The 12,659-nt window shown below is 34.0% G+C and overlaps 1 protein-coding gene and 1 long non-coding RNA gene across 10 annotated transcripts in view; one reads left to right on the top strand and one right to left on the bottom strand.

The window, feature by feature from the left end:
• TRDN (triadin) overlaps window positions 1-12,659 on the top strand; it is a 426,217-nt gene that overhangs the window by 194,615 nt on the left and 218,943 nt on the right. The gene's annotated exons all lie outside the window — the stretch shown is intronic.
• On the bottom strand, window positions 6,557-11,135 carry LOC130033350 (uncharacterized). Its single transcript, XR_008793962.1, has 2 exons — window positions 10,957-11,135; window positions 6,557-6,755 (listed from the first exon to the last, which is right to left on the bottom strand). It is a non-coding gene; the product is annotated as an uncharacterized LOC130033350 (long non-coding RNA).

Below are 12,659 nucleotides of genomic sequence, written 5' to 3'. Positions count from 1 at the left end.
AAATTTAACATTTGCATGATGTAGATACATATCATAAATATGCAATTTAATAATATTGAAAAGGGAAAATAAATTTTAAAATTTAAATGAATATTTGTACAGGCTTATAAATGAGTATGCTTTATCCTACATAGGTAATGGTGGTCTTATGTTATACAATATTTTGGTATAGATAATGAACAAGTGCCTGCATTAACAAGTAAAATACAAAATCTTTATTTCCATAAAATCATCTAAATACTCATAGAAAGAAATCCAAAATAAATGAAACGATTTATTATTTGAAAAGTATAAAATCCTTAGTAAAGTATGAATAAATAGTTCTTTCTTAATTTAGTAGAAGGTAACAAAAACACTGTAAGAAATGCTAAAATTTTAGACTCATTTATTTTTATTCTGTCACTGTGCTGGGGCTGAAAAGGGACAACATCATTATATTTGAATTCATATATTATGTGATTCAGCTAAGTACTTGTGATTCAGCTGAGTATTTCAGAAATAATAATTTTTTTGGCTTTTTGGGTCACACTCAGCAATGCACAGGGGTTACTCCTGGCTCTTTACTCAGGAATTACTCCTAGCGGTGCTCGGGGGACCATATGGGACACTGCGAATCCAATCCGGGTCGGTCCCGTGCAAGGCAAATGCCCTAATGGCTGTGCTATCGCTCCAGCTCCAGAAAAAATAATTTTTAATAATAAATTACTAAATAAATAGAAAAAAGAAAGAAAAGAAATTATACAAAAAAGTGTTTAAAAATAAAGAATGTGTTCCCATATATTATGATACATAAATAAGTTTTAGTACACATTAAATAAAATATATGTCTAAACTTAGGCTATTTCTCTTTAATTGGTTTTGCTTTCTTATCATCAGCATCAGCATCATATTTGGGACCATATTATGACGTTCTCAGGGCTTATTCCCAGCTCTGTGCTCTGAGTTCATTATTGGTAGAATTCAGCGAACCATATGTGTCCCGGAATGGTACCCATGTCGGTCGTGTGCAAGGGAAGTACCTTACCCCCTGTACTATGTCTCCAAACCCCCATTGTTGCTATTATTTAAATATGTTTTGTGAAAACAACATTAATATAGGTCAGTGGGAAAAGATGCTTTGATTTTCTTGCCCTGCATTTGTGAAAATGTAGCTAGTCTTTGCATATCCTAACTCTCTAATAATAATTAATTTTTATTGTGGGGGTGAAGAGGCAGCACCTAAGAAACAGAAAATACTCAGGGAGCTTGCTTTGATCAGCACTGGCTATTCATATAAGTTTCTTCTTAACTTTTGGGAGGAAACATAAATATAGTTTTATTCCCTTCCTCGGCCGATAAAGACTGAGCAAGGAAGTCAGTGATTAGTGAGTCTTCGTGCATATAATGTATTAATAGCTAGTATGTTATAAAATTCTGCTTGAACTCTTGTGCTAACATTTTTTTTGTTATAAAGCATTAGTAAGAAAGAATGGCATCTTGAAAGCTATACTTTGCAGCTACCACTTTATCTTTACATTTATTTGTCATTCGTATTTGAATACCTAAACATTTGCTCTTATTACACAAGTTTTATTACGATTCCAAATTTTATTTTTCTTTTTTTCTAAAACTTGAGTAATAAATGAGTAGTAGGTCACAAATCTGAAGCCAGGTCAGTTTTTGTCAAATAGATTTAAAAAATTGAGATTGTTTAAATAAAACAAAGTGAGGGATGCTTGCTTCAAGTAATACATTGATTTTTATATTAAAACATATTTAATCTATTGGAATAGATTTTTTTATCATTAAAAATTCAAAGTAATTATTAAATTGGTGAATTACTAAAAGATGATAAAGTTCATGTAGTTCATCAGTTAAACCAAATCTGAATTCAATATATTGGAAATCTTATAGCATAGTGGTAGGGCGTTTGCCTTGCACGCAGCCAACATGGCTGACCTGAGTTCGATTCCTCCACCCCTCTCGGAGAGCCTCGCAAGCTACCGAGAGATTCTCGCCCGCCCGGCAGAGCCTGACAAGCTACCCGTGATGTATTCGATATGCCAAACACAGTAACAAGTGTCACAATGGAGACGTTACTGGGCCCGCTCGAGCAAATCGATGAACAACGGGAGTGACCGTGACCATGACCATAGCTTGAAAGTTACACCTTGTATAAAGAAAGTGAATGCATTTATAAATAGATATTAATATCCATTAGACATATTTAAAAAAACTGAATCAATTCAATTGAAAGTCAGACTTAAAAAGTGCCACACACCCCAGAAGAATTTTGATAAGTTTTTTTAATATAAAGTATCATTTTTTGAAATGGCATTTTAAATATATATATTTTTTAAGTTTTTAATTATACTAATTTTTAAATAACAATTTGAGATACCAATTTAGTCATTAGAAAGAAAAGCTCAACTTTGCAATGTTTCTAGAAATTATTGATATTTTAAATGAAATGATGCACTTTTGTAACCTATATTCAACTGCACTAAAATGTAGAAAAGGTATTTAAATAAAATATTTAAAATAATCTATGCAGATGGGCTGGAGGGATAGCACAGAGGTAGGGCATTTGCCTTGCACGCAGCCAACATGGCCGACCCGAGTTAGATTCCTCTGCCCCTCTCAGAATGCCCAGCAAGCTACCGAGAGTATCTCACCCGCAAGGCAAAGCCTGGCAAGCTACCCGTGGCGTACTCGATATGCCAAACACAGTAACAAGTCTCATGATGGAGACGTTACTGGGCCCACCCGAGCAAATCGATGAACAATGGGAGGACCGCATTAGACCGCATTAGACTATGCAGATATTTTTATATTTAATCTGAAAATCTCTTAGAAAGCTCTTACATTTGTGCTTTATTTTCTTCAACTGGAGAAGGACACATTTAAAAGTTTGCAATCAAAAATCTAGTTCAGGTGGGTGCGTGTGTGGGTCCCACGTGTCAGCATTGATACAATGGAAGTCAAAGGGAAAAAGAAATTCTCAGGAAAAGGTTCAAAGAAATCACAGGAAAAGAGATTTCCTAAGAAAAATGATTCTAGTTCTTCAAAGACACCTCCAAGAAAAGTTGTTAAGGATGGCAAATCTAAAATCACTTCTAAGAACTTTGAGAAAAGTGCCACAAAACCTGGGGAAAAGGGTGTGAAACAGTTTAAGAACAAGCAGCAAGGGGATAAATTACCAAAGAATAAATTTCAGCAGGCAAATAAAAGTAACAGGAAGAGAGAATTCCAGTCTGACAGTCTAAGCGACGAATCAGCAACCAAGAAACCCAAATGGGATGACTTCAAAAAAGGTATATTGCACTGATTGATTTGCATCTGTCAAACCATCCTTGCATGAAATGCAGGGGAGCATTTGATAAAGTTCAGATAACAAGATTCTTGATAACATAGGGATAGAAGAACTATCTTTCAACGTAATAAGGGTCATATACTATAAATATACAGCTACTATACACAATAGTAAAAAAAATCTTAAAATATTTTCTTAAAATAATAAAAATGGCAACACTATCCTCTCTTGCAATGTCTGTATTAACCAGATCAACTGTATACAATAAGAAATAAAAAGGAATCAATATTTAAAAATATCACATATAATAATACAAATAAATGTAAAAACGAAAGAAATATAACACAAAATAAATATACTAAATGTCCTGTATTCTTACATGTAAACAGTACAGGACAAACTGGAAATTAAAAGCATCACATTTATAATTGTGTAAAAAGAATTAACTCCCTAGGAATGAATTTAACAAAAGAGATAAAAGGCCTGAAAATTAATGAAGCACTTGAAAAAGTAATAAAACTTCTAAGACAATGCTAATATCAGAGAAAATATACTAAGAAATAAAAATATATTATCTGTCATGGATGGGATAATTAATATACTCAAAATGTCCATTTTATCAAGAGTAGTATATAGGCTTAATGCAATCTGTATAAAAATTTTATGATACTTCTAAAGGAAATAAAAATACTACACTGATTATATGGAGCATAAAGACTCTGAATGCTTAATTAATCTTAAGAAAAATGAAGCAAAATGGAGGAATCTTGTTACCTAAACCTTCAAGCTATACAGAAAATGATTGTAATTAAAACTATATATGGTATTTAGGAGCCACAGACATATCACAGGAGCTAGGGGTTTTGTACTACATAAACTAACTCCCGCTTCAAACTCCTGTACTATGACATCCCTACCCCAAGTGCCAAGAAGTGTGAACAATGAGCAGAAACACAGAAATAGACCATAGAAGTTGAGCACTGTTGGTTGTAGTCCACACCACCCCCCTCTAGTATATATATATTGCTTTTTTTCAACAAAAACAGAGATCAACACTATATAACCAAGATCTTATCTAAATAAAACCAAAGATATACTGACAATTTATGACTAAAATTTACACTCAGTTGAGAAAGGAAAAGCTCATAAATAAATGATCCTGGGAAAACTGATCATGCACATTTTATCCACAATAAATAAAATCTGATTACTTTCTAAATCATTATCCAAAACACATACAAAATACATGAAAAACTTATATGTGATACCTAAAAATAGAAAATATATATGTCAAAAGTTCTACAACATTAGCATTAAAAATATACTAGGGGACTAAACTATTTACAATCAAATTTTAGGACAATATACATGGAATAATAATGATATATCACCTGCAAGTATGAGTATGAATTATTGTATACTCACATGACTTGCTGCAGAATGGAATTTAGTTGTAGAGATTATAAAGAGCAAACTATCTCAGAAGTTTCTATCTCAAAAGAGAAATATAGAATTAGTTTTTCTATATGTATAAAACACTGTCCTACTATTGTTCCTCAATTTTCTTGAGCGGGCCCAGTTATGTCTCCATTTTGAGACTTGTTGTTACTGTGTGTGGCATATTAAATAAGTCACGGGTACCTTGCCAGGCTTTGCCGTGCGGTCAAGATACTCTTTGTAGCTTGCCAGGCCCTACCCGCTGTGCTACCGTTCCAGCCCTTCTTAAAGAGCCCGGCAATCAATGGAGAGTATCGCACTCGCATGGCAGAGCCTGGCAAGTTACCCGTGACATATTTGACATGCCAAAAAATAGTAACAGGAAGTCTTACAATGGAGACATTACTGGTGCCAGCTCAAGCATATCTATATGTATAGAATAAAAAAATATTATTGGTGGATGGACAAAGCAAAATTAAATTAAGCCAGAGGGCATTTACAGTAGAGCTCAGTCTTTCTGAATGGAAGAGGCTAGGAAAGATATCATGGGTGAAGAAGGTTCAAGGGAGAACCTTGATAAATATTTTGTGTTTTGAATAATTAAAGTTCAAAAATGCAAATGAGATACAAAAAACACAGTATATTTTTAGCTTTAGACATATATTAAAATTATGCTCGCCATGTCTAATGGCACAAATTAGCTAGTATTAATTGCTATCATAAAATAACAATCCAATCATGGAGTATATAAATGGATAAGACACAGAAACACCACTTCTGGGAATATATCTCAGGGATGAAAAGAGCACAATAGAAAGGACATCTGCACCTGTATGTTCATTGCCGCACTGTTCACAATAGCCAGAACACGAAAACAATCTAAATACCCGAAAACAGTTGACTGGTTAAAGAAACTTTTGTAAATCTACACAATGGAATACTATGCAGGTGTTAGGAAAGATGAAGTCATGAAACTTGCTTATAAATGGATGAAAATGGAGAGTATCATGCTAAGTGAAATGAGTCAGAAAGTCAGACATAGAATGACTGCACTCATTTGTGGAACATAAAATAACGTAATATGAGACTAACACCCAAGGACAGTAGAAACATGGCCCAGGAAGATTACTCCACAGTTGGAAGCCTGCCTCAGGAGCTGGGGTAAAAGCAGGTGGTATAGAGAAGGGCTCACTAAGTCAATGATGGTTGGAGGGATTGCTCAGTATGGGAGATGTGTGCTGAAAGTAGATAAAGGACTAAATGTGATAGCCTCTCAGCATCTGTATTGCAAACCATAATGCCCCAAAGCAGAGAGAGAGTAAGAAGAAAATTGTCTGCCGTAGAGGCAGGGGTTGGGGTTGGGTGAGGTGAGGGCAGTGGGGGTGGCAGAAGGGATACTGGAGACATTGATGGTGGAAAATGTACACTGGTGGAGGGATAAGTATTTGATCATTATATGACTGAAACTCAGTCCTGAAAGCTTTGTAACTGTATCCCACGGTGATTCAATAATAGTAATAATAATAAAAATAATATAAAAGAAAAAAAGAAGTGTCTTTACTTGTACCCTCACTAAACTTGGGAGTTAATATTGACATTAGTGATTGTGGGGGAAAAACAAAAATACTTTATGTTTTAGAGGAAAATAAGAATTGTTATAAGAGTCTTTGGATCATCCCAGTTTTCACTGGCTTAAGAGTCTCTTCTACTATGAGTTTTACAGACTAAAAGATAAACTACAACAGATGCCAAGGTTAGCGATATACAGATATACACAGAGCACTGTGCCTGTTAATCTTGAAATGTGTTGTAAAAATAATAAGAAAATGAAGAATTATATTTTATTAATGAGAAAATAATCTTACAAAGAAAGTATACTATCTTTGAAAAGCTGTAAACTGTTATAATCTGGAGTTTTTTGAAACATTTATTTCAAGAACACTTTTATATCACATAGGGTTCTTCACAGGGATGTAGCTCAATGGTAGAACTCATTCTTTTTTATATGAGTCCCAAGATTCGACACCTAAAACCAAAAACAATTTTTCTCAGTCTGTATATCTGAAGAATATAAATAATCACTAAACAATTTACTTCTTAGGCTGACATTAGCTTCCACTTTTAATGTCTTGTAAAGTTTTTATTGTAATTGAAAACTTGCTTTTCTCCTGTCTAAAGTTCTTAAAACAAAATTTTAAAATTTTAGATTCTGGATAAATGTTGTCTGTGTGACAAATAAGTATTTACTGATTAGGAAAATAAATGATCATTTAACCGTGTGCCTAGTCACTGAAAGGTGCTATGAGTTGTTAGTTATGAATTAGTTGTTAATTGGAAATATTAAGAACTTCTTTCAAAATAATCCAGTTATCAGTAAAAAAAAGTCAAGGCAAAGACTGGATTTATTTTCTGGAAGGCTAGTTTAGTTATGCCAGATAACTCTAGTGAAGTGCTTAATTTAGAGCTTTGCTGTCATAGCAACCTAATTACAACGTGAAATAAGGTTCTCCTACCATGTTTCTATAATGTTGCTTCTAAAGTTCCAAATAAAACTGAAAGAAACTTGGGAGTGGGAGAAAATAAAGACAAAGACTATTTGTGCTGATTTATATTTTTACTTTCTTAGTCTTCTCTTTAATGGTCTGAAAAATCTAGTGATCACCTAGCAACAGCTAAAGTCCTTGTTAAAATATAATGTATCATCATATATTTCCTCTGCTTTAAACTTCTCATTTCTTCCTATTTTAGCCACAATAAAATGGAAAACTATATCTTAAAAAAGATATCCTATGTGTTCAGGTACTTTTTTGCATCTCTAGGGAATATACTTGACTACTCTCTTCCTACTGGGTCAGGTCCAGCTGTGCAAATTTTCAAGTTCTGATTGATACATTTACAATGTCCCCATTTAAGGTCTTGGGAAAATGTGATATTTCATATACATATATTCATATTACATTTACAGGAATAGACAAATAGACAAATGTACATATTATTTTAAACATAAAAGGGGACTATTTACTCAAACAGTTAAGCCACTGAAACACCAGGGAATATATCATAGCTATTTTAACTTTAGTGTTTCTAAATTATTCTCACAAAATTAGAAAATAAACGAGGGTAAATGCATGCTTTATTTGAAGAATGAAGGAATAAATGAGTGGAGAAGAACACAAACATACTCTGTACATTTTCCTGACCTTTGTGGCTGAAAATAGAAGCTTATTCATAGATGCATAATGCAGCAAGTTACTAAGTAGAGTAAAACTGAGGCTGAAAGCTACATTTTCATTCAAACACACTGACCCTTCATGACATGTTAATTTGTACTGTACATGTGTACTTTTACACCTATAGTTTCTCAATACAAATTAATCTAGATATAGCATTCCTCCATATAGAAAAATAAAAACAAATGTGTACTTACACAAATAAGTAAATAAATTTTGTATATGAAATATTACTGAAGATTTTGTGGTGAGATTTTTATTCTTTTATAAGAAAGCCAGACAATACTGTCACTCTTTGACCATATACTCCTCTTTAGACATTGAGTTTAGTTTTGTATTCCTAATAATAAGTCATTAAGGTAGATTTTGATAGCCACAATTTTCAAATAAACAAAATTAAATGTAGCCATAAGAACTGTCACAATGTCACCGTATCAGAAAAGGTCAGAGATAGAACTAAGGACAAGGTCACACCCATGATCACTCTAGTCTAGTCTCTCTGTAGATAACATTGGAGAACTTTAGTAATTATTGCTATAAATGAACTAATCTTCTTACATGGAAGTTACCGTGATCATAGTGTACATGGGGGTCCTGACTAACGACTCTAACACTTCTGGACAGGGTGGCAGGGGATGGTTGCGGAGGTGCCAGTGCTGGATTTGCTATTTTGGGCTGCAATGTTACGAATGAAATTGTCTTTATAATTTTATTAACTTGACTGGTATCAAGAATGCATCAATCATGGCCATAGATTGTTAAAAAAAAAGCATCCATCTAAGGAATGAAATTTGGATAATGTCTACAATAAGAAGGCAAAGAGGATAGGAAGAAAACATAAGATGAAAATGAAACAATTTGCAATTGTTGTCTCCTTTTCCTAGGAACAAGTATCTTTTAAAGCTTTACGATTATAATTAACTATTGTGCATGCTCCGACTTTGAGCAGGGGAAAGAAAAAACATTTAAAAGCAAAAGAAAAGCCCATTGTAATGGCTTAGAAAGTAAAAAGTAATTTAATTTTTCATTCATCTGATGTTAATTTATTCAGAAGCTAATAATCTATTTATGGCTCCGAGCTTTTCACAGAGGAGAGGATTTCTCTCAGTGAAACAGGTTTCCTTATGATCCTTTCCTGATAGAGCCTTCATTTCAGGGCCTTTACAATTTTTCCAGAAAAAGACAATATGCTAATAAGAATATTAATCATATTCTATAGACAGATATAATTTGGAATCCTTAGAAAACTTATGCTCCTAACTCTTCTTTAGCTGTTAGAAACAAAAAGAGCAACTAAACTAGAAGAGAGGAATAATAGATGGAGGAAGGAAAAAAAGTGAGGGACTGCAGAGTTTCATAAAAAATATGGGTTGCCTCTATATCCATGTATAATGGGATTAAATTGTTGTGGCCTTATAAGTAGAAAATCTAATTCCACTGCTGCCGAATCACCTATAGAATAGAAACTATAGTGCTAGAAGGAATGTAGAATCTTCAGAAGTTGATATCTTAAATGAATTCATGATGAATAAAATGAGTCTCATAATGACAGCTTAAAGATATAATTCATAAAAATGTCATTAAAGCACATTATATATATTGCCTTTTTGTGAACTTCTACTTGTATTCACTACTCTCTAAGTGTACGACCATAAGTACAGTTAGAATGTATAATGGAACCATCACTTCATTCTGAACTGAAGCAAATATAATTTTTCACCAAATATAAAATCCTCATCATATTAATTTGAAGAGTAAAATTTATTTTATGAGGCTAGAAAGAACTGTCTTCCATGTTACAAACTCATTTCTACTTCCATTCTAAAGGTTAGTATAACATTGACTAATTGGCATGAACTTGGAAATGAAATATTTATTCAGCACATTATGAAACTTGAGCTGTGATGTTACTATGACTAACGCATTGATGTTTTATATCAATTAAGAAATTTTAACAAGTATAGTGTATTTTAATGAATTCTTTTCTGTTTTGTTTTGTGTTGTTTTTAGAGTTGTTTGTTTTGGTTTTGAGACCAAATCTGGTGGCAGTGTTCAGGACTTACTTCTGGCTCTGCACTCGGGATTGACTCCTTGTAGAGTTCAGGGAACAATATGTTGGCCAGAGATCTAAGGTTAGCAGCACACAAGGCAATGCCTCATCAACTATACATCTCTCCTGTCATTACCCCTTTTCTGGCACTTTACATAAGAAAGTAACACTTAACAAAGGACATGCAATTGTTTGAAATACACCTTTACTTAGACAAGTTAAAAAAAAATCCTGCCACATGAGATTCTTCCAGAAAAGCTGAAAGTAATGATTGTTAAATCAAAAGTATCTTTATTCAGAATTTTAAACACGATTTGCATATTTAATATGTATAAGCCTTTAGGAAATGTTGAAATGAAATTCAATTGGTTTGTTTCTAACTCTAAAACTTTCAGAATTTGACTTCTTGACTTTCTACTTCTGATTGGATGAGTTAGTTATAATGGTATACTGTCGACACATTTAGATAGTGTGTGAATATATTTCTCTCTATGACACTAACTTATCTTTAGGAACTGAAAAGGGGGTTTCTATAAATTATGCTTCTAGCACTCAAAGAAAGTGTTGTCTTTGATCTTGTAGGTAAAAAATCTTTGTACCTAAGGGAATGAATTAATTCCAATATTTAATAAGATGCAGTCATTAGTAGACAACTTAGGCATTCATACTAGAAATTCACATTAAATTTCCTCAGCATTATTACAATCTCATCTTAGTTCTGGGCAATGAATATCTTTGGATGCTTGACATCTATACTTGAGATGAGAGACAAGTAACACAAAGAAAGGTATTACAAATAAAAGGTAAATAGCACTACTAATTTAAGATAAAAATTAATTTCCTCCACTAATGGTACTTTATAACTGACACAAATCTAAAAGTTCTTGCTGCTACATTTCCATTACCGTCTACTTCTATAAAACTTTATTGAAGATGAGTACACTTACCACAAAGGGAATCCAGTTATGGCATTTGCGGTTTCTTTTGTTCCTCTCATTAAAGTTTTCCCAGATCTCTGAAATAGAACTATCTTTCAAAAAGAAGTCTAGAGGCATCACATACTGTTGTAAGTGGAATTCAGATTTACTGTGACTTCTGAGTACCAAAATAGTCTGAGCACCCTGTGTGATACAACCACTCAGAGAGGGCAAAGGAAACCATGGCCACAACACACTGCCAGACAATTGTCACCACACTCCAAAGTAGTAATGACAAGAAACAGGTTTGAAAAATGCTTATATTAAAATAGGTCTTATTTATGACATACTACATTATTATTAATAAAACTGGATATAAAAAAGACAAAATAATATTTTAGTTTATTTGCAGTAAATTTCCTTCAAACTTATTTTAATTGAATATATTAAAATTTACTTGAGGTTCCACAGATGAAATAGTTTACTCTAGAAAGCTCATAATATTTCGTTCATTATTTGTAAACAATATTGAAGCAAATGATGCAGGAGTGACGACAGCTGGTGTCTGTTCACCTTCTACAATTCCCAGGCTCTTCAATCACAATCACGGTCCTCCCATTTATCGATTTTGCTCTAGTGGGCCCAGTAACATTGTGACACTTGTTACTGTGTTTAGCATATCGAATACGTCATGGAGAGCTTGCCAGGCTTTGCCGTGTGGGCGAGATACTCTCGGTAGCCTGCCGGGCTCTCTGAGAGGGGTGGAGGAATTATTTTAAATAATTAAATTATTGAATAATAAAGAGTCTCAAACTCAGGGTTGGAAAGTAGAAAACTTTATTGTAAAGCAGAAGAAATAGAAAAAAGGAGCTCCTCAAGTTGGGAGAAACTTAGTATAGGACTAAGTTAAGAGGGAATTTTGTGTAGACCCCTTTAAAGGCTCCTTGCATTTCTTATCATTGTCAAGTGCTTACAAAAGATACAGGAAAGTCACAGGGTTGTCTAGCTGGTCTAAATCTCTCTGGGCATTATCCATTTACTGGTCTCTCTGTCAGCTTAGGCTCCAGGGCTGAGTTTTATGTTACTGGGAAACCCCAGGAAGCAAAGCCAGGGCCTTGAGGATGAAATGTGTCAGGTTGATGGGGCAGAGATAGAACATCTGACAAGAGAAACATCTTGCTTCCTCGTTCACTGGAAAAGGGAAGTTGAGGTTTCCTTTTTCAATGTTATAAGTTTATATCTTTTCTTTTATTATGATCCAGGCACTAAATAGGTAGGAATTAATGGGGGATGGGGGAGGGAGTGTGGACAGAAGTCAAAGGGATTCAGATACACAAGTGTTATAAAAAAGTGGTATAAGACCAGAGCCATAGTACAGCAGGGAGATGTTTGCCTTGCACGTGACCAATCTGGGTTCAATCTCTGGTTTCCCGTATGGGCCCCCAGGGTCCTGCCAGGGGTAATTCCTGAGTGCAGAGTCAGGAGTAACCACTGAGCATTGCTAGGTTTGACCCCCCCAAACAGACTCCCCAAATTTCAAAATCAAGTGGTTAGCTAAATATCCGATAGAGTCAACAACACTGAAAATGTGAAATCCGAACTTCAATAACCAAACTTAGAAGTGTGCCTGTCCACATGAGAAAATGCTCTACATCATTAATCATCAGGGAGATGCAGATCGAAACAACAATGAGATATCTTCTAATGCCACAGAGATTGGCCCACATCCCAAA

The sequence above is a fragment of the Sorex fumeus genome, unplaced genomic scaffold (assembly GCF_029834395.1).
Source record: "Sorex fumeus unplaced genomic scaffold, SorFum_2.1 ptg000054l, whole genome shotgun sequence".
NCBI lineage: Eukaryota > Metazoa > Chordata > Mammalia > Eulipotyphla > Soricidae > Sorex > Sorex fumeus.
Note: the sequence above shows the minus strand (reverse complement) of the source record. Positions and strands in the feature narration are given on the sequence as shown.